This window comes from Schistocerca serialis, chromosome 7 (genome assembly GCF_023864345.2).
Source record: "Schistocerca serialis cubense isolate TAMUIC-IGC-003099 chromosome 7, iqSchSeri2.2, whole genome shotgun sequence".
In the NCBI taxonomy this organism is placed as follows: domain Eukaryota; kingdom Metazoa; phylum Arthropoda; class Insecta; order Orthoptera; family Acrididae; genus Schistocerca; species Schistocerca serialis.
The window spans coordinates 498,958,746-498,985,833 of record NC_064644.1 but is presented as its reverse complement, the minus strand read 5'-3'; positions in this window follow the sequence as shown (position 1 = coordinate 498,985,833).

Sequence of the window (27,088 nt, the reverse complement as noted above, 5' to 3'; positions counted from 1 at the left end):
CAGTCCATCTATTATATGCTGAATTTTGACCTTCCGTATTTGTAACATCTCATATAGTAATCAGTGAAAAGAGCTTTCCTACTGACTCGACAAAGAAAAATAAAACTTTTGTTGAGACCAAAAGCGTCGCAACTTCCCTTAACTTCCACTACTTCCATGTGGCCTCACCTTTCGCTCTTCAGCAACTGTGGGAGGGAGAAAAATAAAACTTTTGTTGAGACCAAAAGCGTCGCAACTTCCCTTAACTTCCACTACTTCCATGTGGCCTCACCTTTCGCTCTTCAGCAACTGTGGGAGGAGGAATGGCTGGCAAGAAGACAGTAAGTTGCTGTCAGTGACGTCAGCCATCCAACTTGCAACGTTTCTCATACTTGGAACTTCGACACGATTAAGTGACACTAATATGTCTCCGATTTGGGCGATATCCAATACGTGACCTCATACACAACGTGATAAAAAGTATCCCGACACCCTTAAAAACATACGATTTTCATATTATGTGCACTGTGCCGCCACTTACTATCAGGTACTCCAGATCAGGGATCTCAATAGTCATAAGAGAAGAGAATGTGGCGCTCCTCGGAACTCCCCAAGCACATCAAAAATGGTTCAAATGGCTCTGAGCACTATGGGACTTAACAACTGAGGTCATCAGTCCCCGTGAAATGGTTCAAATGGCTCTGAGCACTATGGGACTCAACTGCTGTGGTCATCAGTCCCCTAGAATTTAGAACTAATTAAACCTAACTAATCTAAGGACATCACACACATCCATGCCCGAGGCAGGATTCGAACCTGCGACCGTAGCGGTCGCGCGGTTCCAGACTGAAGCGCCTAGAAACGCTCGGCCATAAGGCCGGCTCAAGCACATCGAACGTGGCCAGGTGATTGGGTGTCACTTGTGTCATACGTCTGTACGCAAGGTTTCCACACTCCTAAACATCACGAGGCCTATGTGAGCGTCTTTTGCCAGCGTGTGTAGTGCCAACAGCAAAATTCTGTGGCGGTGGTGTTATGGTGTGGTCGTGTTTTTCCTGGAGAGGGCTTGCACCCCTTGTTGTTTTGCGTGGCACTATCACAGCACAGGCCTTCATTGATGTTCTAAGCACATTCTTTGCTTCCCACTGTTGAAGAACAATTCGGGGATGGTGACTGCATCTTTCAACACGATCGAGCACCTGTTCATAATGACGGCCTGTGGCCCTGTGATTGCACAACAATAACATCGCTGTAAAGGACTGGCCTGCACAGAGTCTTGAACCTGAGTCATACGGAACACCTTTGGGATATTTTGGAAAGCCGACTTCGTGCCAGGCTTCACCGACCGACATCTATACCTCTCCTCAGTGCAGCATTGCGTGAAGAATGGGTTACCAATTCCCAAGAATACTTCCAGCACCTAATCGAACGTATGCCTACGAGAGTGGAAGCAGTCATCGTGCCTAAGGGTGAGCCAACACGATATTGAATTCCAGCATTACCGATGGATGGCGCCACGAGCTTCTAAGTAATTTTCAGCAGGCGTCCGGATACTTTTGATCACATAGTGAACATCGGCGACAAAGTGCTCATGATCATGAATCATTGTACGCCACATTTTTACTGAGTACATTTTGTATTATGATGAGAGAAAATAAGCAAGTTCAGGTGGGGGTATGCCCTTTGTTGTGGCTAATGACGCGACCAGTCGGTAAGAATTTTAAAGTTTTGTGAAATGTCTGTAGTCGAGACTATGTATTAACTTGAAGATTTTTTATGTTCCAGGTTGTTGGTTCATCCTTCCTATTCCTTGAGATGAGCCAGCTACAGTTAACTACTACACTACTTTCAATGGTTCCACTACTTTTTCGATTTTTACTGTAAGTTTTAGCCAATGGCATTGCCTCGGATCACCGGAGTTAAGCTGCTGTCGTACTGAGCTAGCACTTGGATGGGTGAGCGTCCGGTCTGCCGAGCACTGTTGACAAGCGGTGTGCACTCAGCTCTTGAGTCCAATTGAGGAGCTACTTGACGGGGAAGTAGCGGCTCCGGTCGCGAAAACTAACAGTGGTCGGGAGAACTGCCCACATGCCCCTCCATATCCGCATCCATTGCTGCTTGTGGGGTGAGGAAGACACGGCGGTCGGGCGGTACCACTGGGCCTTCAAGGCCTGTTCGGACGGACTTAAGTTTTCTTTAATACCCTCGGAAATACGTGTTTTCCGTAATTTCGTATGTGTGTGTGTGTGTGTGTGTGTGTGTGTGTGTGTGTATGTGTACATCGAAGTATCATCGCTAAATACGTTACTGTTGTGCGTCTACAGCAACACATTGTCAACACTTTCCTAACGTTCCGTTTTGCGTTACATGTAGCTTCCTGCTGGTACAATGAAGCGGGCAGTACAAGCTAGCTACCTAACAGTGTGCATGAAGAGAAGTGGTTAGGGTAGATACGCACTGAACGCACGTTACGCGAGAAATGAGACTAAAATCCTCCTCCAAACACCTCTATTTTTGTTTTCAGTGATTTCCATAAATCAATGTCAAAGTCTTATAACTTATACAGAGTGCAGCAATCAGTCGTCCTTTTTTAGATTTTACTACGCAAATCCAGATATCCCTGTTGTTCTGGCGCCAGTCACAGTTCTTGGAGTATTCAAATTACTGTGACTGACGCCCAGACTACAGGGACTTACATGCATTGACAATAGAAAATAGTGCATTGAGAATCGCTAGCTACTAGCCGAAGTCTGGATTTGCCTAATAAAATCCAAAAAGGACGACTGATGGCTGAGTGCACCCACTTACCGGATGGAAGGTAACCTGTCAAAGTCGTTAAGGCACCTCTCTGAACGTACCAACAGATTTCCTCTCACATCTTTCACCGTTGGTTCCATCTACATCTACATCCATACTCCGCGAGCCACCTGACGATGTGTGGCGGGGAGTACCTCTATCGGTTCTCGGTTCTATTCCAGTCTGGTATTGTTCGTGGAAACAAAGATTGTCGGTATGCCTCTGTGTGGGCTCTGATCTCTGTGATTTTATCCTCATGGTCTCTTTGCGAGATATACGTAGGACGGAGCAATATACTGCTTTACTCCTCGGTGAAGGTATGTTCTCGAAACTTGAACGAAAGCCTGTACCGAGCTACTGAGCGTCTCTCTTGTAGAGTCTTCCACTGGAGTTTATCTATCATCTCCGTAACGCTTTCGCGATTACTAAATGATCCTGTAACGAAGCGCGTTGCTCTCCGTTGGATCTTCTCTATCTTTTCTATCCACCCTATCTGGCACGGATCCCAACGCCGGTGAGCAGTATTCAAACAGTCAAACACTGGGCGAACAAGTGTACTGTAACCTACTTCCTCTGTTTTCGATTTCCTTAGGATTCTTCCAATGAATCTCAGTCTGGCATCTGCTTAATCGACGATTAATTGTATACGGTCATTCCATTTTAAATCACTCCTAATGCCTACTCCCAGATAATTTATGGAATTAACTGCTCCAAATTAATGAACTGCTATATTGTAGCTAAATGAAAAAGGATCTTTCTCTCTGTGTATTCTCAGCACATTACACATGTCTACATTGAGATTCAATTGCCATTCCCTGCACCGTGCTTCAATTCGTTGTAGATTCTCCTGCATTCCAATACAACTTGTATGCGTCTTTACTTGCTTTGTCGTAGACGAATCGTTAAACATTAATCCTAATTCCTACCTTGCACATTGGGAGAATGCACGAAGATTACACATTATTCACGCTTTACGCTCAAAATGTCGTATAGAATTAAAACTGGAAAACATGCAGCCTACCTACTACTCAGCTTTGTTTGCGTGTGTGTGTGTGCGTGTGTGTGTGTGTGTGTGTGTGTGTGTGTGTGTGTGTGTCTGTGTGTGTGTGTGTGTGTATTTATATATGTGATTTATCCTGGGAAATTTGGCTACATTTTTACCTTCTTTTGGGAATAAGGTGTAGCAGCACGCACCTCTTCGGCGTGATCGTCTCTTACGGGAAGAAACACGGTATTTGCAAGTATGGAACGATGTATTGCGAATTTCCATCTTTCTAAAGAGACTCGTTTCTGTCCTCGTAGCTCACCGTTCCCTGAAGGTGCAGTTGTCTGCCGCACATAACACACAGTACCGGCACGAAGCGCTGGTTGTTGGCGATATTAAAAAAGACGCGTCAGTAGCAGCTACGGCAGCAGGCGTTGCGTCGATTCACCTGGAAACGGCGTGCCGGAAGTAATCCCCGAGCGGCGTCGCTGAAAGCTTCCCCCACCCCCGCCCTCTCCTCCAGACAAGTAGCGGCGCCGCATGCGTTGCCGCTAATACGCAGGGCTTGTCGGCAAGTTGCTGTAATTACGGTCTGTGGCGTCGATACACCTCGTCTCTTTCTCTCTCTCTCTCTCTCTTCCTCTTTCATTGTGTACCTCCATCATCCTCTGTATCTCTCTTTCTCTCTCCAGGGACACACACCAGCGCCGAGTAATTAAACCTTCACTGTCTGGAGCTCGTGGTGACTTCTGCTCACATCTGTCTGCTCATTCCGTCCCCTCTCTCGGGCTTTTTCTAGTACCGCCCATCCTTGCGTTGCCTTTTATTTCGCATTGCGGAGCAGCGCCTGGTACGTCTCCCTATCACCACCTCCCGAGGCCCCCAAGAGGAAAAACACCGTCCTTCGATGAGTCTGAAGAGCACATCCAGTCACCAAGTGATGTAACAACAAATATTGTCCGTTGTGTCGCAAGGCTTGTGATCGCAAGTAATATCTGTCGACGTGTGCTACAAAATTCCTGCTCCTAGGGAAATTCGAACAGTCCGTACGTACAGTTAGCACCTACTTTATGACCTTATAGACTACATCAGTTTGGTAACTGGAAAGGGCTGAAGATCAGCTTTCCCCTCTGACTACTTAGTTCAGCTTGAGAAGGGATGCCTAGTAGTTCAGTTAACTGCCGCCATTAGAGTGTGAAGTAAACAGGGGCAAGGTGTTACGGCGCGAAAGAGTCAGTAATTGCGTAATCAGCCTACCGGACGCTTGAGGGCTTGGAGCATCCAAACCATTTGTTAACTGAGTTACAGGATTCAGATTCTTAATTTCCGATTCAAACGCCGTAGGCTGTCCTAAAACGACAACACCACATTTAGCCCCAAATAATCCCTTCCATGCAGCGGAGGGACAAGAGATCAGGCTGTGTAAGGGGACTTAAGCCCTTCTCTGCACTAAACGATCCAAGAGAGTGTATTCCGTTGCCAGTGTTGGAGATTAGAAACAGGCAATCTTTGATTCCCACTATCTGTTTCATTTCTCATCTCAAGCAATCAAACCTTCTTTACGAACATGACTTCTGTTCCCCCATCCCAAGATTTATTTATATTATCCAATGGTAGCATCTCTTGCTGTTTCTTAGCAGAGTCTACAACAATTCGCTTAGCTTGGTGCAAGCATGATGGCTGCTGGTGCTGTGCTCTAAATTACAAAAGAGACTAATGGTCTCTCCATCCACTGGACTTTACAGAGTTTGAAAAGGTTTTCAGGAGGTACCACAACCAGCACCTTTTGAATAAATGCATTTCAGTAAACCATGAACGGTTTAGAGCTGCCTAGCAGCTCATCGTTGAATGTTACATATATACATACAGCGCTTTCTTTATTGTAGCTTTGTGAGGCTTGGTATGTATTTCTGGCAAGATACGAAACGACAGCAAATAAACGCTGCATGTGGTACACTTTCACGAAATATTTACTATATATGTTGTCTTTATAGGTGTTTCCTACAGTTGATAGATTCTACAAATACGTATCTGTTACGTGTATGATTAAATGATGATGGCGTCCTCTTGGGTAAAATATTCCGGAGGTAAAATAGTCCCCCATTCGGATCTCCGGGCGGGGACTACTCAAGAGGATGTCGTTATCAGGAGAAAGAAAACTGGCGTTCTACGGATCGGAGCGTGGAATGTCAGATCCCTTAATCGGGCAGGTAGGTTAGAAAATTTAAAAAGGGAAATGGATAGGTTAAAGTTAGATATTGTGGGAATTAGTGAAGTTCGGTGGCAGGAGGAACAAGACTTTTGGTCAGGTGACTACAGGGTTATAAACACAAAGTCAGATAGGGGTAATGCAGGAGTAGGTTTAATAATGAATAGGAAAATAGGAATGCGGGTAAGCTACTACAAACAGCATAGTGAACGCATTATTGTGGCCAAGATAGATACGAAGCCCACACCTACTACAGTAGTACAAGTTTATATGCCAACTAGCTCTGCAGATGACGAAGAAATTGAAGAAATGTATGATGAAATAAAAGAAATTATTCAGATAGTGAAGGGAGACGAAAATTTAATAGTCATGGGTGACTGGAATTCGAGTGTAGGAAAAGGGAGAGAAGGAAACATAGTAGGTGAATATGGATTGGGGCTAAGAAATGAAAGAGGAAGCCGCCTGATAGAATTTTGCACAGAGCACAACTTAATCATAGCTAACACTTGGTTTAAGAATCATGATAGAAGGTTGTATACATGGAAGAACCCTGGAGATACTAAAAGGTATCAGATAGATTATATAATGGTAAGACAGAGATTTAGGAACCAGGTTTTAAATTGTAAGACATTTCCAGGGGCAGATGTAGACTCTGACCACAATCTATTGGTTATGACCTGTAGATTAAAACTGAAGAAACTGCAAAAAGGTGGGAATTTAAGGAGATGGGACCTGGATAAACTGAAAGAACCAGAGGTTGTACAGAGTTTCAGGGAGAGCATAAGGGAACAATTGAAAGGAATGGGGGAAAGAAATACAATAGAAGAAGAATGGGTAGCTCTGAGGGATGAAAGTAGTGAAGGCAGCAGACAATCAAGTAGGTAAAAAGAAGAGGGTTAGTAGAAATCCTTGGGTAACAGAAGAAATATTGAATTTAATTGATGAAAGGAGAAAATATAAAAATGCAGTAAATGAAGCAGGCAAAAAGGAATACAAATGTCTCAAAAATGAAATCGACAGGAAGTGCAAAATGGCTAAGCAGGGATGGCTAGAGGACAAATGTAAGGATGTAGAGGCTTATCTCACTAGGGGTAAGATAGATACTGCCTACAGGAAAATTAAAGAGACCTTTGGAGATAAGAGAACCACATGTATGAACATCAAGAGCTCAGATGGAAACCCAGTTCTAAGCAAAGAAGGGAAAGCAGAAAGATGGAAGGAGTATATAGAGAGTCTATACAAGGGCGATGCACTTGAGGACAATATTATGGAAATGGAAGAGGATGTAGATGAAGATGAAATGGGAGATACGATACTGCGTGAAGAGTTTGACAGAGCACTGAAGGACCTGAGTCGAAACAAGGCCCCCGGAGTAGACAACATTCCATTGGAACTACTGACGGCTTGGGAGAGCCAGTCCTGACAAAACTCTACCATCTGGTGAGCAAGATGTATGAAACAGGCGAAATACCCTCAGACTTCAAGAAGAATATAATAATTCCAATCCCAAAGAAAGCAGGTGTTGACAGATGTGAAAATTACCGAACAATCAGTTTAAGAAGCCACAGCTGCAAAGTACTTACACGAATTCTTTACAGACGAATGGAAAAACTAGTAGAAGCCGACCTCGGGGACGATCAGTTTGGATTCCGTAGAAATACTGGAACACGTGAGGCAATACTGACCTTACGACTTATCTTAGAAGAAAGATTAAGGAAAGGCAAACCTACGTTTCTAGCATTTGTAGACTTAGAGAAAGCTTTTGACAATGTTGACTGGAATACTCTCTTTCAAATTCTAAAGGTGGCAGGGGTAAAATACAGGGAGCGAAAGGCTATTTACAACTTGTACAGAAACCAGATGGCAGTTATAAGAGTTGAGGGACATGAAAGGGAAGCAGTGGTTGGGAAGGGAGTAAGACAGGGTTGTAGCCTCTCCCCGATGTTATTCAATCTCTATATTGAGCAAGCAGTAAAGGAAACAAAAGAAAAATTTGGAGTAGGTATTAAAATCCATGGAGAAGAAATAAAAACTTTGAGGTTCGCCGATGACATTGTAATTCTGTCAGAGACAGCAAAGGACTTGGAAGAGCAGTTGAACGGAATGGATGGTGTCTTGAAGGGAGGATATAAGATGAACATCAACAAAAGCAAAACGAGGATAATGGAATGTAGTCGAGTTAAGTCGGGTGATGCTGAGGGTATTAGATTAGGAAGTGAGACACTTAAAGTAGTAAAGGAGTTTTGCTATTTGGGGAGCAAAATAACTGATGATGGACGAAGTAGAGAGGATATAAAATGTAGACTGGCAATGGCAAGGAAAGCGTTTCTGAAGAAGAGAAATTTGTTAACATCGAGTATAGATTTAAGTGTCAGAAAGTTATTTCTGAAAGTATTTGTATGGAGTGTAGCCATGTATGGAAGTGAAACATGGACGGTAAATAGTTTGGACAAGAAGAGAATAGAAGCTTTTGAAATGTGGTGCTACAGAAGAATGCTGAAGATTAGATGGGTAGATCACATAACTAATGAGGAAGTATTGAATAGGATTGGGGAGAAGAGAAGTTTGTGGCACAACTTGACCAGAAGAAGGGATCGGTTGGTAGGACATGTTCTGAGGCATCAAGGGATCACCAATTTAGTATTGGAGGGCAGCGTGGAGGGTAAAAATCATAGGGGGAGACCAAGAGATGAATACACGAAGCAGATTCAGAAGGATGTCGGTTGCAGCAGGTACTGGGAGATGAAGAAGCTTGCACAGGATAGAGTAGTATGGAGAGCTGCATCAAACCAGTCTCAGGACTGAAGACCACAACAACAACAACAACAACGTGTAGTACATTGGAAAACATTATTCACATTTTCGAATTATTTTCACACAATAGCAGTTAACGAAATCTGCCGCAAACACTAACTTTCATGTTTTATAAATCGTGATTAAACTGCAGGCTCAAAGATTTCGTGTTGAGCCAAAGACTTTGTTGGTTAACATTCACATTAATGAAGGTTATATCTTACTTACAGGTAATGTAGATGCCAAATTAACTTAAATTATTAAATACTGAGCAGCAAATTAATATGTGCAATTTTCAACTTGTATGAAATTAGATATTTAGATAATATTGAAACCTCCCCTTAGAAAAATTAATGAATTACTGTGCTGATAAACCTCTTACGTTATTTCATTTTCAAACAGCTGAGCAAAACTGAACGTACTCAGAAATTTCTCTCTTTACTTTTTCTGATCATCACTAAACCGACACACAATATTTTGTAGCGTAACGCAATCTGACTTTCAATAATCCCTAAAAAAGAATGGCCCTGACTAACAATAACCTATACGTTTCATGAATCACTTACCTCACAAAAATCTTCGTTACTCGAACTACTGCAATACAGCTTGGGCCAATACTGCCAGCTGAATAAATGATTCTAACTACAGAAGGTACTAACTACTGATAGGCATAGTTAGCAAATGAAAGATTTTGATAATAAACAATGAATTTACCTTAATAATGTTCAAAACTCATTATATATAGCCATTCAAATCTACTCTTTCTGATGGACACACGTCCAAATCATTCGCTCTCAAAACATCGCCATCTCTATCCCCACATCCACCACTGTTGGCGGCTCACCTCCAACTGCGCAACGTTACGCTCGGTTCACATCCAGCTGCCCATCACTACAATAGCGAATATTCCAACAATGCCAACCAGCCACAGACTGCACACAACACAGCAAGTGATTTTCATATAGAGCGCTACGTGGCGTTACCAACATAAAAACCTAAACATCCTACTTACATAGCCCCCTTGCTCCCCTCAAAAAATTTTACAATTGTTTTGGGCAGTGGCCAATAATGCTTTGATAAAATTTTTCATAATTACAATAACAAAGATATCAAATGCACACACTTATTGATGCAATGTTGGTCAAAAGCAAAAATTTTTCTCATAAAGACAGTCCTGACCATTCATCACAACAGTAACTACCGTTTTCTTTTTTTTTCTCAAAGTCTGAGTAGAAGTCACCATATATATATATCAGTTCATGATATCCAGTATTACAAATCTACTCTCTCTGATGGACACACGTCCAGATCATCCGCTCTCAAAACTCCGCTATCTCTCTCCCCACATCCATCACTGCTGGCGGCTCACCTCCAACTGCGCAATGCTACGCGCTGTTCACATCCAACTGCCCAACACTACAATAGCGAATATTCCAACAATGCCAACCAGCCACAGACTGCACACAGCACAGCCAGTGATCTTCATATAGAGCGCTACGTGGCGTTACCAATATAAAAACCTAAATAGCCTACTTACAATATTTCTATTGCAATTAATAGTACTGGTGTTGGTATTATTTTTAATAGGTATTTTCTTGCTTGATGTAGTGGATGATCTGGGCATATGACATTTGAGATTACCAGGTTAGTGGTTAATTTAAAATGGCTTCAAATGGCTCTGAGCGCTATGGGACTTAACACCTATGGTCATCAGCCCCCTAGAACTTAGAACTACTTAAACCTAACCAACCTAAGGACATCACACAACACCCAGTCGTCACGAGGTAGAGAAAATCCCTGACCCCGCCGGGAATCGAACCCGGGAACCCGGGCGCGGGAAGCGAGAACGCTACCGCACGACCACGAGCTGCGGACGTTAATTTAAAATTAATAAGTAATGTGGGCATTTGTTAGGGAGTGGTAAGAGGTCCAGGGCTGGGGAGAATGAGAAGGAAGACGGAGAGAGACTGTTACAGCGAGAGCGAGAGGGTGGCTGTGGGGCGGGGGGGGGGGGGGGGGGAATGGGTGGGGGGAAGGGGGGGAGGAAGAGCAAGAGAGAGAGAGCTTGAAGAGAGAGAAAAGGGCAGAGGGAGGAGGATTGAGTGTGAGAATACTTGTGTTCTGTGTATGTTGTTTCTGAATGTCAGTTTTGTTCTTCAAGTTTAAAGAGTCTTTAAAATTCTGAAAGAATCATTTGCTAATTCTGTCTATTCATTTTAAATGATGTGGGGTGATTTGTATTTGTGGGGAAAAGCATCTTCATATTACAGTCGCAGTGTTCCACATTCGCAATGGATAGAAGTTCTACAGATTTTATATTTGAACCAACGTGGACGTAGCAGTTCCCAGAATACGGGCTTTCTGTAGGATGCAGGGCATTGCGACAGTGCACACCCCTCTGCTGTGTGTCGACAGCACGCCTCCTTGGCAGTGGTGGACATGTTGCATTAGAAACAGTACACAATACCTATCCATCATTTAGGATGCAAACACGGGCAGCGTCTCTCTTCCGAAACTTAGCCCCCGTGCAATATGCAGGGCTCAGCTTCTACCAGTTTCCACTCCTGCCTTAGTCGTGGTTGTGCCTATGTTTTGAGTTGGATTGCAACCCTCCTACAGGCCTCATATTGGGTTCCTCTCGACTGTTCTGCTGGCTTCTACACTACAATTCCCAGCTATATTCTCCAGAATAATAAATTAATGTGGAATTTAGTAGTAAGGTATGGCATCACGGACGTCAATTATAACCATAATCGTAGTCTCATCTATGGTTGGGAAAAATAACTTAGATGAGTCTATCGATTTAGTGGAACTAATTATAGTACATGGTAGTTTTCATGAAAAGTGGTTTTTCCCACAGACATGCAGGCACGTCACTGAAAGTGTCCGCGGAAAAGTTTTAGTTTTCATAAAACTGAAGGGCGGATACATATTATTTTAATGTTTACTAAAAGGTGTCCAGATTCTTATGATCGGAAACAGCAGTAGATGTCAGTTGATATTGCCTCCATACGGAGTATTCTGGCGGCCCTTTCGACTAGTTACCTGTTAAAGCCTTTGTTTTAGAAGAGCTCGCTTTCGGATGTCGTCTCCGTGGACAAGCAACCCGTCAAATCTACAAACAAGTTACACCATAAGCTTCGTGAAAGGTTAAGCTACAATTAACCAGTGCCATAATATCAAAGCAATACATCACTTTGTTGTACATAAATATCAGAATGTACACTACTGGCCATTAAAATTGCTACACCAAGAGGAAATGCATATGACATGTGATTACATTTTCACGCAATTAGGGTGCATAGATCCAGAGATATCAGTACCCAGAACAACCACCTCTGGGCGTAATAGCAGCTTTGATACGCCTGGGCAATAAGTCAAACAGAGCTTGCATGGCATGTATAGGTACAGCGGCCCATGCAGCTTCAACACGATACCACAGTTCATCACGAGTAGTGAGTTGCGTATTGTGACGAGTCAGTTGCTCGGCCACCATTGACCAGACTTTCTCAATTGGTGAGAGATCTGGAGAATGTACTGGCCGGGGCAGTCGAAAATTTCCTGTATCCAGAAAGGCCCGTACAGGACCTGCAACATGCGGTCGTGCATTATCCTGCTGAAATGTAGGGTTTCGCAGGGATCGAATGAAGGGTAGAGCCACGGGCCGCAACACATCTGAAATGTAACGTCCACTGTTCAAAGTGCTGTCAATGCGAACAAGAGGTGACCGAGACGTGCAACCAATGGCACCCCATACCATCACACTGGGTGATAATCCAGTATGGCGACGACGAATACACGCTTTCAGTGTACGTTCACCGTAATCGCAGGCATGGTCTCCGAGCTGATAGTCCATGCTGCTGCAAACGTCTTCGAACTGTTCAAGCAGATGATTGTTGTCTTGCGAACGTCCCCATCTGTTGACTCAGGGATCGAGACGTGGCTGCACGATCCGTTACAGCCACGCGGGTAAGATGCCCGTTATCTCGACTGCTAGAGATACGAGGCCGTTGGGATCCAGCACGGCGTTCCGTATTACCCTCCTGAATCCACCGATTCATATTCTGCTAACAGTCATTGTATCTCGACCAACGCGAGCAGCAATGTAGCGATATGATAAACCGCAGTCGCGATAGGCTACAACTCACCTTTATCAAAGTCGGAACCGTGATGGTACGCATTTCTCCTCCTTACGCGAGGCACCACAACAACGTTTCTTGCCGGCTGGAGTGGCCGAGCGGTTCTAGGCGCTACAGATATTGTTGACAAAATTGGAAATAATATGCTATTCGTGGTGAAATATCAGTTGCTTTTCAATTTCTCGATTCTTCTCAATTACTGTTATATTGTTCCGATCGTCTAGTACCAGTGCTGCACGATGGGAACCTGTGAGTGCAAAGTAGCCTGTGTGGGAAGCAGCTGGATGAATTCTCCAATATTGTGGCGAGTTAGTAGTCTTGGATGCTTACTCACTATTATCCGACGCTTCTCACACAGCAATCCGACGAAATCGGCACACGAGTCAATCGCAGTTAATAGGTAGCTAGTGACATACGCTGAGGAAGTGAGCTGCTGCATCAGGCAGTGCCCTTGCTGTCTCAAGTTGTGTGTCTGTGGTGCAGCGAAGCAAGTCAGCTGAGTATCTTCTTCGGCCCAGGAACGTGCGAGAGCCCCAATTCGAACCCAGGACCCTTGCTGACTGGCAAGAATATCAAGGAATATCATTCAATGTGTGTCCTTGCCTCACCAAATTCGGATCTCAGAAACATTGGGGTAAGCTGACGGCTCTTACAGCATTTGCTTTGCTTAGTTGGTAATGCTGCTCAGTGAGGCTGCAGTAGCTTAGCAACACATTCGACTTTCGACTGGCACTGCAGTTGTGACAGCCTAATGGACGAGACTGAAGTAAAGCTGCAACCAGATTGACTGGGAGCATTTATATTCGTTCTGGCTGGGCATGTTATCACAGTAGGTGACCTTCAGCCACTCCATTGACATCCGTTTCATCCCTTACCGAGGTACGCCGCCCTACAGCTGTTGTAACTGGTTCTTAATATCCTGGGCATTGGCACTGACACATGTTCAGTAAGGGACAGGAGTTCCTCAGCATCATTCAGACAGTTCTAGGGTGACAGGTGTAGACAAGAACGATCCTGTAGAAAAATGGCACCACGGTAATGTCGCCATGAGAGGTAACACATGAGGACACAAAATTTCCTGACCTATCATTCCGATCTTAGAGTTCCCTCAATCACTACCAGCCATTTCCAGATGTCGTATCTGAAGGTTCCCCATACCACGACACCGCTACTAACAACGGCTTGGCCTCTCCAAAACGTTGGAGGAAAAATACCTCCCCCAGGTCGCCGCCATATTCGCTGAAGATGGTCACCTGGGGCAACGCAGATCCGCGATTCATCGCTGAACACATTGTGACGCTATTCTTCAGCATTCCATGCATTCCAGACACGACACCACCTCAAATGCAGCTGCCAATGTTGTAGGGTTAATGGCGGCCTCTCGACGGAACAGCAATTCCCTAGACCAGCTACAGCAAGTGTCGGACCAGAATACTGCAGACTGTCCATTACTGGTTTTCGGACTGCAAGTGAAATTTTGAAGGGGATATGATGTGTTCTGTGCACAGTATGGTAATCTCCCATTGTGATGGTCAGCATCGTCACCTGAAACGTTGGTGGTTCTGATGTCTGTCTTCACGTACCCACGCAATCCTAAATCGGGTTACTGTCGCAGGAGAATGCTCCGCAGAAACGAATATTGCCTTATTTGAGCAGCCAGGCAAATGGAAGTCTACAATTACATCATTTTCAAACTCTGTCAGGTACTGATAAAGTTGTGTCACACGAGCACGAGACATCTCCGGGTCCTTAACAGTAATCACTCAATATCTGACGCTGTTCACGTCCCTTATATAGGGTACCAAGCTTGGTAACAACACTAAAAATGAACAACGCTAATGTTCTCTGCAGGCAGTTCTGTAAGTCACAGAGAATTGCAAGTCTAATGATTCAGTTATCCACCATCGTGGAGTGGCTGTAAGAAGTTACACTGACACACGACCGAGTTTTCTGTGTGCTTCGTTTTTTGTCAGAGACTGTAACTGAAATGTTGAAATTATTTTTATTTGCTTAGGTATTTTTGAACATGGATGAGAAAAATAAAATCATTGTATTCCTTACTGTTTACCTCCAGTAAAATGCTCTATTACAATATCTTTGTTTTCCAAATTAAATTCATCAAATACCAAACTTGAATTATGTTCACGATCGTCCAGTGGTTTTTAATTATTGATATAAAAACATTAATTCAAATTTGTCCCGTATTGTTTCTTTCAATATTATTACGGAGTGGACCATAACTCAGTTGTCACTAAAGCATTTGGTGCAATAGCGCTAAAAAAATGAAAATACAGATTTATTGTTGACAGAGAAACACATGTAGACTTCAACGAACTGAAAAAAAGATCAAACTAATTTCCGTACTGTTCTAAGCAAACATCGAATCTTATCAACACTGATTTACAATCGTAACGTGCACGCTTTCAAGGCCGTCGTCTTCATTAGTTAGAACTTCCGGGCTGAGAGGCCGTGGTCGATCTGTAAAACTTGTTCTTCCTGACGTTTCGTTGCCAACTGTGGGCAACATCTTCCGAGGTGAATCAACGGCTGGCTGCCAGGCCCTGGAGGTCTCGTTTATATGGAGCGCATAGAGGGTACCACCTTACGTCACATGGGGCCGTTTGTTAGTCTATCTCTGACAAACGTCATTAATCTCAATTGAAGGTAATCGATTGTCACATCGTTGGTCGACTGCCATATTGTTTCTAACTTAAAGCCTTCCCATTTTCTACTGTGGTGTTTCTGAATCTCTATAGCTTCTCTAAACATACGTGCATAATAATGTGATGTCGTGGCTAGGACGCTCGTCTCACTAAATTTCATTTCATGATCACCGTGTTTAATAACATGTTCCGCTACAGCTGATTTATCTGTATGTCCTATTCGAAAGTTCCTTTTGTGTTCGGTTAAGCGAGTATTGACACTATTTTCGTTGTTCAGATATAAACCTTCCCACAGCTACACTGAATTTATATACCCCAGGAGTCGCCAAGGGATGTCGTACGTCTTTCGCCAATCTTAAACACTCACTAACTTTCTTGGGGGTCTAAAGTTTGCTTCAACTTGAAACTTGGCCAGAACTTTCCCAATATTGCGAATAAATGGAGGAATAACTTTTGCAGCTCAAAATGTTGTTGTTGAATGTTGTCATTCTGGGATGAAGTGCTCGATCTATCTCGTTATCAGCGTATCCATTATTCTTGAAAGCCGTTCGCAAATGATTTAGTTCATCTTGCAAATAAATTGGCTCACAGATCTTATTATCTCTGTCCACCAATGTTTTAATGACACCTCTCTTCTGCATGGGTTGATGGTTCGAATCCTTACGGAAGTAACGGTCGATGTGTGTATCTTTCTATACAATTTATGCCCTAGACTTCTACCTGCCCGTTTAATTACTGATCGACACAATAAATTTTGTTGTCTTTTGCTCTCTTTATCCATAGTAAATTGTATCTTTGGATCAATACTACTTAGGTGCACCAAGAAACCAAACAAATCCTCTTCACTGTGATTCCATACTACAAAAGTGTCATCCACATACCGATACCACTTCAAAGGGCTTTCACTAGCAGACTGCAGCGCCTGCTGTTCAAAAAATTCCATGAATAGATTAGCAACAGCTGGACTCAGAGGGCTGCCTATGGCCACTCTTTCGGTTTGTTTGTATCATACTGGAAATAAGTCGTGGACAGGCAATGTCGAAACAGAGCTACTATATCAGTGGGAAACATATCACCTATGAATGAAGGAGTTTCCTCAACAGGAACCATGGTAAACATGGATACCACATCAAAACTAACAAGGATATAACCTGGGCTGACAGTAATCTGCTTGAATATTTCAATAAAGTGCACAGAATTTTTAATGTGATAATCAGTTATGCCAATATGCTGTTGTAGCAAGGAGGCGAGATGTCTAGCCAGCTCTTGAGCAGGCGATCAAATAGCACTCGTTTTCGGTGTCGATAGGACATTAGGCTTATGCACCTTTGGTTCCCATATAATATAGGAGGGTAACCTTCCGTTTTGCGTAGATATTGTTATCCTCTATTGGAATGGAAGACTTTTTTATTAATCGATTGGTAGCTGCTAACACTTTCATTGTGGGATCCTTTCAAAGCTTTTTTATAAGAGTTACATTCCAAAAGGTCACTGATCTACCTATGGTAGTCCCCACTCTACACCACAACGGTGGCATTACCCCTATCGGCAGTATGTACAATAATATTCCCGTCCGCATTAATCTCCTGATCTCCTGTAATGCCTTCCTTTCTCATTAAGACAAATTACTGCTAGGTAGTTTAGCTTTACGTAGTGTCCTTACTGTTTCCATCTAGATTTCATCAGCAAATGTAGTAATAACTGCCGAATTCCCGCCTCTATGTAACCTATGTATGAAGATCGAGTGAAGTGAGCTATTTCCACAAGAGACGTGGAACACAGAGCCAACAGTTAACTATCGGCAGGCATCTGATTCATTTCCTGAGTTTAAACGAACTATGCAACTCTAAGGAGGTGTTGATTTAAATCCAAATATCTTCATAGCAAACTAGCCCATCTATATTAGAAACAGGACACAAAGAAGAAATGTGATTCATGAAAAAAAACAAGAATGAAACTATGATCTACATTTAATTCTCACATACCAGCAGATACACTTAGTTGAGTAGTTATGCATGCAAAGAAATATCTTACATATGATGCATAGCATAGAATACTCATTGAGAATTTACAACTTTACATAAATAAAGAAATAGAAAAACGGAAATACATTGATACATTTATCGCATGCTTTGACATATTGAGAGGAAAAGACAGCATTAGTTATGAATTAGTTTAATTCATGGTCCATCCAGATCAGATTGACTGATATTATCATACATAAGTGCTGCTACAGAATCTCTAAGCTGAGCATCCATGTATTCATCAAAATCTTTCCACTTCTGAATTACGTCTAAAGGTTTCATACCTAAAAACTGTCGCCATATGGTAGTGATGCACCTCATGTCATGCACTTCTATTAATTTGATGTATACTATTCAATAATTCAGCCATTTTTCAACGAAATACTCATATGGTATTGCCTTATCTTTGTATCTCCTGCTAAACACATAAGTTTTTCAATATGACCCAGTTCATCGAGCTTCATCATATACATTTGTAATCCTTCATCAGTTGTTTTGTAAAAATTCATTAAATGATTACAAGTGTTTGGTTGTTATGCGATCCTGGATTACAAGGATAGCAGTAACACTGTTTATTATTATCATCACTAAAGCACAGTATACAATCCTGACAGATTTCAGATTCATTATGTTAAGGTAGATCAGGTACATCAACCACAATTGCTTTCTTAAACACTATCCTTTAATCTGCAACATTTTATTTCAGAATTGTTTGTCTAATGCCAGGCACAACGTCTAGATACTTCTCCAGAAAGAGCTTTCATTCAAATGAGTACGTGCACCCGGCAGTGGACAGCGTCTGAAAGTGTAGAGACTCAACCACTTCTAACATCAGCGATGACACAGCTACACCTCGTTTCTAAGACACCAAGTTTGCATAGAAGATACCATTCCACTGCAATGCAACATCGTTATATTCTTCAGGCATTATGCTAGCCTACTTCAGTAACCGTGTTGTGATGCAATTTAACAGATCGAACTAGTACAGTGCCTATCTGAGAAGCTATCAAACATGAATTTACGATTAAAAACAGTGTGTTACTAAACACTACCATCTGAGTAACTTGCAAAATGTTTTGAATGACGTAGTTTTATAGTGAGCGATTCAAGAACCTTACGTATTTCACATAAAAATTTTATGAGACATGTGAGGTTCTCAAAGATGCTTAATTTTAGCTTATATATTATATGTGCATCTAGCAAGTGGCGCAGTCTGCTCTTTGCTGTGCTACAGTGCTGGATTGTGGAGAACTGTTCATCAGTCATCATATTGTCATTGTCACAGATCCCTCAGTTAAACGTGACATGTGTCTGATGCAACCATCATCTCACCATTGGAGCATTACGACAATTCTGTAGACCTGGACTTCAGGCTGGGGCAAAAATTGTGAAGGGACAAGAGATAAGAAAAAGACAATGGCCATTTAGGTTTCCCTAAAGACTGTACTGAATGTTTTGACCTTTGAAAAACCGTTTAACTTTTTTTTATCAGCAGGATAACACTAAGTCCACATTATGGAACAAGTACAATTCTGCTGTTGCATAATAATTCACTGTACTTATTGCAGATATGTTAGGTGGAGACAAATTATTTTAGAATCATTATTACCATAATTAACATTATTGATATCAGGTTTCTTTTTATAAGTGTATCTCCCTTATATTAATGTATTAGCTTCACTACCACCATTAATATTGTTCTTAATATAAGGTAATGTTATTATTAATGCAGCGTTAGTTTTTATATTTCACTTGGTATTCCTAAGAAGGGTGATATTCTTTATCATTATGATTAACATTTAATGAATTATCTATTTTAGTTTATTTATATTAGTTTCACCCAAATTGTTACGAATGTATGCACTTAGTTAATCAGATGGCACTCATTACATCATCAAAGAGGCATTTTTGCAGAAATGCATGGTGCTAAACACTCTTATATATTTGAAAAGTGCATCATTTTTCACATAGACCCAAGCTGGTGGATACTGTCAGGTGTCCTTACGTTAAAAGGAATAGGTCTTGATATACACTCCTGGAAATGGAAAAAAGAACACATTGACACCGGTGTTTCAGACCCACCATACTTGCTCCGGACACTGCGAGAGGGCTGTACAAGCAATGATCTCACGCACGGCACAGCGGACACACCAGGAACCGCGGTGTTGGCCGTCGAATGGCGCTAGCTGCGCAGCATTTGTGCACCGCCGCCGTCAGTGTCAGCCAGTTTGCCGTGGCATACGGAGCTCCATCGCAGTCTTTAACACTGGTAGCATGCCGCGACAGCGTGGACGTGAACCGTATGTGCAGTTGACGGACTTTGAGCGAGGGCGTATAGTGGGCATGCGGGAGGCCGGGTGGACGTACCGCCTAATTGCTCAACACGTGGGGCGTGAGGTCTCCATAGTACATCGATGTTGTCGCCAGTGGTCGGCGGAAGGTGCACGTGCCCGTCGACCTGGGACCGGACCGCAGCGACGCACGGATGCACGCCAAGACCGTAGGATCCTATGCAGTGCCGTAGGGGACCGCACCGCCACTTCCCAGCAAATTAGGGACACTGTTGCTCCTGGGGTATCGGCGAGGACCATTCGCAACCATCTCCATGAAGCTGGGCTACAGTCCCGCACACCGTTAGGCCGTCTTCCTCTCACGCCCCAACATCGTGCAGCCCGCCTCCAGTGGTGTCGCGACAGGCGTGAATGGAGGGACGAATGGAGACGTGTCGTCTTCAGCGATGAGAGTCGCTTCTGCCTTGGTGCCAATGATGGTCGTATGCGTGTTTGGCGCCTTGCAGGTGAGCGCCACAATCAGGACTGCATACGACCGAGGCACACAGGGCCAACACCCGGCATCATGGTGTGGGGAGCGATCTCCTACACTGGCCGTACACCACTGGTGATCGTCGAGGGGACACTGAATAGTGCACGGTACATCCAAACCGTCATCGAACCCATCGTTCTACCATTCCTAGACCGGCAAGGGAACTTGCTGTTCCAACAGGACAATGCACGTCCGCATGTATCCCGTGCCACCCAACGTGCTCTAGAAGGTGTAAGTCAACTACCCTGGCCAGCAAGATCTCCGGATCTGTCCCCCATTGAGCATGTTTGGGACTGGATGAAGCGTCGTCTCACGCGGTCTGCACGTCCAGCACGAACGCTGGTCCAACTGAGGCGCCAGGTGGAAATGGCATGGCAAGCCGTTCCACAGGACTACATCCAGCATCTCTACGATCGTCTCCATGGGAGAATAGCAGCCTGCATTGCTGCGAAAGGTGGATATACACTGTACTAGTGCCGACATTTTGCATGCTCTGTTGCCTGTGTCTATGTGCCTGTGGTTCTGTCGGTGTGATCATGTGATGTATCTGACCCCAGGAATGTGTCAATAAAGTTTCCCCTTCCTGGGACAATGAATTCACGGTGTTCTTATTTCAATTTCCAGGAGTGTATTTCAGTGATAAAGTGCCGAAAATAGACTGAAATGGCATTCAATACAGCTCATTTGTGATATAGTGCTAGAAAATACGATGCACATGTACCCCAAAAATGAAGGGATAAAATACACATACGACAATAGGAGAATTGAGAGAGGATTCCACGAAGACATAACATAGTCTACAGAAGACAGTTACCACAAAACCAAATCCAGGATCTAACTAGATCTCCGTGAAACTACTTCAACTGTATGAGCCCCGTGCGCTAACACTGGAAGATGAAGATGGAAGAATGACACACAGAACTGCCAAAATCTTAAGAAAAGCATTTGATAAACTTTGGAAAGATCCCAAATCACTGTTACAAACAAATGTAAATACCAAATAAAAAGCAAACTTTATGAATTACACCCTCTAACTTTTCAAGAAGAGTAAAAATCACTCATAGAACAAAAAAAATTGAAAATCATGAAGAGAAGATAAAGTTTTTTTGAAATACGGAAATATACGAGAGAAATTGTCAAGATCTCCTTGCACATAACCCAAATAACATAAAACTGGAAGAACAATATATAATGAAAGTTTAAACTGTTTCGTTTTTGCTGATGATCTTGTTTTTGTAACAAACAGTGCTAAAGAAACCAGACATGAAGTTAATTCACTATAATAAATAGCACATAACCTAGGCCTTAGAATACAATTTGAAAAACAGAGATTATACAAACCGGTAAACCAGTATGGAACAAAATTACACTACAAGAAAAGGGAAGCAAAATTGTTGGTAAAGTTAAATATATAGATGAAATCATAACATAAAATACAAATGAGAGACCATCATGGAAAAATAAAGTTAAAAAGTGAACAAAACTGTTGAACACTGTGATGTCCTCGCCGATGGATGCAACTGGATCTAGCGCACTGAGACAGTTTGCGACTGTCACCACAGATGGCGCTTTGAAGTTGGCTGCCAGCCACAAGCGCTACCCAATCAGCAATCTCTGCACTACCACCAATAAGACTGACTTCCGCATTGTGGGCTCATGTTTGGCGTTGGAGTACGACAGTTGTAGTATGGAGTCCAGAGTGGCAGTTCGTAGCTGTGATTCATAGTGGAGATCAGCTTGCGAGAATTAGTATATAAGAGGAGTTGCCTATAGCCTTCTCATAAGGACAACTGTTTACTTCTGTGGTTGACAGTGTGGTGCCCGGATGGAGAGTCTTGTGAACATTGTACTTTGTAATATACACTTTGGCAGGCAACTGCTTCATTTTATCTGCCTGCAAGCACATCCAGAGAGTTGATGTACAACTTCAGCTAAGTATAGCAGCGTAATAAGGTATATAAAGTGTCACTAATTTGTTTGCATTGCCACCTCGGAACACCTAAACCTTATACGATGATAAGAGTCGTCTTACCTATATGACCTGCACACGTAAAACGCAAATTACATAGCAAAAAACACATGTAACACAAAGATATACCTATACCTGCAAAATTAAGGAAATATAAAACAGCTACATAACCAGAAATAACTTACCTCCCTGAAATCATTTTCAGAACAATTAATACAACAGACATGGACAAAAGTAGTAAAGATAGAAAGAAGAACGATCAGAATATGCATAAATAAATAATATTGTGTAAATTGGTATTCGAGAACAGCTTCAAAAGGAACAGTATACAAGAAAATAGAACGAGTAATGACCGCTATAAGGAAGAAGCACATCTTGTTCTTTGACCACCAGCAAACAGAATTTGTAAGAAAATTATAGAAAATTTGTGGAATAATAAGAGCCACATTAAATGGGTCATAGAAATTAAGGAAGATATAGGAGGAATTATAAATTATAGTGGATGAAAAACCAATTCACAAAAATTAGGCAAGAAACGATGATCAACAGAAGAACTACAGAATGAGTGATCTCAGGTAAAGAAAAACAGAAAATAACTGAAACAACGAAAAATATTTGGGTGGAAAGAAGACCAAAACACCGTTCATGTAATAATAAAATATAATAATCCTTGTACAGACAGACTATTACTGAATTTTCTTATTGAATTATTATTGACCTGAATTCTGTTACTAGATAAAAATTTGTATAAACCATTCTGTAATCGATAACAGGGATCCAATGAAGGCCACACAATAAATAACCATAAAGATTACAATAATTATAATAAGGCATCTAATTTGCAGTGTGTGTTGATTGTACTTCAGCTCATAGACAGTTCCGTGACGCTTTAGGGAGGTCTTGTGCACTATGGCGTGGGTCCACTCTTTCAGTTTCTTGTGAACATGAAACAGTTTGTTTCTCTCAAAATTCTCAGTGACCAGATGCTGCCACTTCTTCATGTCTTCATGGCATCTTCTAAGATAACAATTTGTGTAAACCATTCTGTAATCGATTACAGTGGTCCAATGAAGGCCACACAATAAATAACCATAAAGATTACAGACTGCATACACACGTTCTCTGTTTGACGAACCCTGTCTTACCATGACGGTCCCACTGAATTACTCAACCATACCAAGATTGTAAATGTCTGGTAGTGTTTGAAACAGTTAGAAAACTGTAGGAATCAATGTCCTAGCAGTCTGACAGCACTTCGGAGTCTACTTATTATTAATGAGTGGCCTGTGCTGCATAAGCCAATACGAAAGAACTCGCATGCTCGCTTCGTCACCGAACTTAAGGTATTTCAAGAGTAGTGGCGAGGCTTATGTTAATGTCACGAATTTTTGGCCTGACTTTTTATATAGTTTTGTAGATATGGTTGTAATCTATCTGTACCTATAAACTTGGATCTTTACAACTGTATGCTGGAAATCGTAGAGCTATGAAGTGAGTTGATGCACATCTGCCGCTTTTCCATTTTAAGTGCACCTGTGGATGAAAATAGCGTGTTTCAGCCTAAATTGTGGTGCTACATATATAACACAAGGATGTATTTACGTCACCACTCGTTTATTCATTTATCATGTTCCACAAATAGCTTCAGGAAGAGGAGACTTCAAGGATTTGTTGTGAGATAAGATATGCATAAACATGGGACAGATAAATCGTGGAATCTGTAACATAATACATAAGTTGGAGAGCTACCTGTTGCAAAGTGTTATTGAAATAACTGGAGTTTTAAGTTTGGTCTAAGCATGGGCATGCAGGTTGGCAGAGCCTGGTAGCCAGAAGTTGCCACAAGCCGTGCAGCCGTCTTGGTGAGAGGCTTAGGAGAGTGGTAGTTGGGATTTTCCAGCGTACAACAAATGAGGTGAGGACTATTGGCCTCAGAGCCAGCATGTTATGAAGTGTATGTGACCGGTGCAATGGTGACTTTTGCTACAGTATGAAAGGTGAAACATTCAACTACTTTTTAATTCTGTAATAATTCGATATTTCATTGTAGCACAGATCCAGTCATATCAGCATACTAAAAGAACTGATGTGCATTAATGAGACATTAATATTATAGCTATCACAAAAACTACAGAAATCAGGTGATAGCAGTAAATAAACATTCTTATAATAATCATTCGAAAATCATTAACTGCTGAGGGCTTCTTGTAGTCTTAATAAAAAGTTATTGAATTATTATGTGTTTCATATCTTTTTTTATTTAAATATGTCAGACCAAAATATTATCCACAATTACACAGCAAAATAACGCAGTTTGAAAATTCTCATATCTTGTTATATGTTATTATATTATACATTTATTAGTTATACATTTATTAATTGTTTGTTGATTTATTTAACTAAAAGTTAGTTTGGCTAGTTTTAAGAACACTTGTAAATTGGAAACGATTAATTACCTGTTATATTTCATACCATTACTGGACTGTGCATGAAAAGACGCATCTACTGAGATGGCCAAGTTTATCATTTCATATGTTTTAACGTCTATTCGTTGTAATTCGTTATAAGTGCGTATGCACCAGATCTATGCTTAATTATTTATGTATAATCTTTTATACAAAGATTTTGTGTTTGATCTGTACAGAAGTGCGAGGAAACATCCCTCGGTAAATTCTGTGCCAAACTTGTCTTCTTGTTGCTATTGAAACTCGAGACCATTTTCTATATTGTAAGTAAATTACAATATTTTGATGGGGCAGTGTATATTCTCATTGGCGTGAATGGAGAGGCACTGAGGAATTTTTATTTATGGACTGGATTTTGGGAAGCAAGGTAGTATTTGGGGGAGTTGAACTGGGAGACAATTGGTGTTCAGCAGTGGATTTGGAGGTCAAGATTGGTGAAGAGCATTTCTCAGGTAACGTTTCATGGACCTGATGGTACAGCATAGTGTTCTTTTGTGGACAGAAAGTAGCTGTTCAGATAGTTCAACATTTATTCGTACTTACAAAATTTCCAAGTCAAACTGGACTTAAACTCTGAGAGCCGACCTGAACTTTAATATATGACCATTAGATCACGTGCAAGATTGAACTTTAACATATTTTGGTTGCCCTTTTGAAATTCGTACCAGATAGGTATACAAGAATCTTCTCATGAGTCAGTGGGTGTTAATATGTTGATTTGCATGAGTAAACATTAAATGTTTATTAGTTGGTGAATATGTCACGTTTAGTTAACAGAATGGAACTTTTTTCTCTCTCGTCAGTAATATTTAGATAGCATCTAAGGATACTGCTACCACTGTAACTATGTTTATATGGAAGCATAGCTACATTTGTGAATTATTATTATTTTATTTTATGTTTGAATTAATAATTGTAGGCTCACCGTTCATAATTTCTGCGTTTGACTGAGTGCAAAAATCAGTTAGCAGGTTTATACGAAATGAGTTTTTTGAGGAGAAAAATGATTTTTGGAAAATTCGCTTTCGAAATGTTTAGAGTCTTCCGTTTGCAGCTGTGCGTAAAATATTATGATGATGCGCATAGAAGTGTTTTAAATCTTTTCTTTTTTAAATTTCTGCGCATGATGTCTTGCACCATGTTTACGAGACGTAGGACATGTCTTATATAGCCAGAGATATAACGGAGCACAAGAGAGTTACCCTGCTGTTGTCTGCACTACGAAACATTTGACAGTTAATTTTGCGCGATTTGTATTGTTTCCTTTGTGAATAAATCCATGTGCTCATTGTGAAAATCATATTTGTTGGAGTCATTGATATTTCTTCGCTTCAACGTACGAAGACCCAGTCTGAAGATATATGCATATCCTTTAGCGCAAGAAAGTAAAGAGTACTCAGAATTCGTCTGATTCACAACCCTCATCAGTATCTGACTTACCAGCAGCGTCAAATCTCCACATTGGTAGTGATACATTCAGTGACGCTGCTTCCACTACATCTGAAAGTTCTTCAAAAAGAAAGCTAACGGAATTGAAGGACAGTACAAGAAACTAAATGCTGGCACTACGGAATATGAGATAATTAATGTGTCTTTCTTATTCGATATTTTGGAGAACAATGTGTGCTGCAGACAATGTGAAGTCATACATGTAGGACTGTCTCGTGAATTAGAGCTGATGTGCAATTTTTGTAAACACTGTGTTATTGTTTTCAGTTCCTCATATATTACTGCAGATTCCGTAAATTACTGAGTGGGGCAAATAAATGTGGCCTGGAGAACAGAACTCCAGGGTACAAAGAAACACAGCAGAGGAAAATAAAGACAGTAGTAACATTACTGTAGCAGATGTTGAAAGTGGCCACCATTTATCTCTTGGCATTTTTGGGCACTGGTCAGCAAGTTGCTGGAGATGGATCGAAGCTGGAATACTGGAACTGCTGCAGAGTCATCCTAAATGTTCTGCTGCAGTTCTTGGAGACTATGAGGTTTGTTGCGATACTCCTTAGACTAGAAGGCTGCACATACAAAGTAATCACACACTGACAGATCATATAATCTGGGTGGCCAGCTAGGACCGCGACCAGACCGACCTCTGCTGACAACTCTGTCAGACATGAAGATTATGTGAATGTGCACCAAGGTCCGGCAGGCTATATGAGCAGCTGCTCCATCCTGTGGAAGTGACTGTAGATCTATTCTTCCTCCGTTACTGCTGCCACAAGTGGTTTCAAAATGTTGAC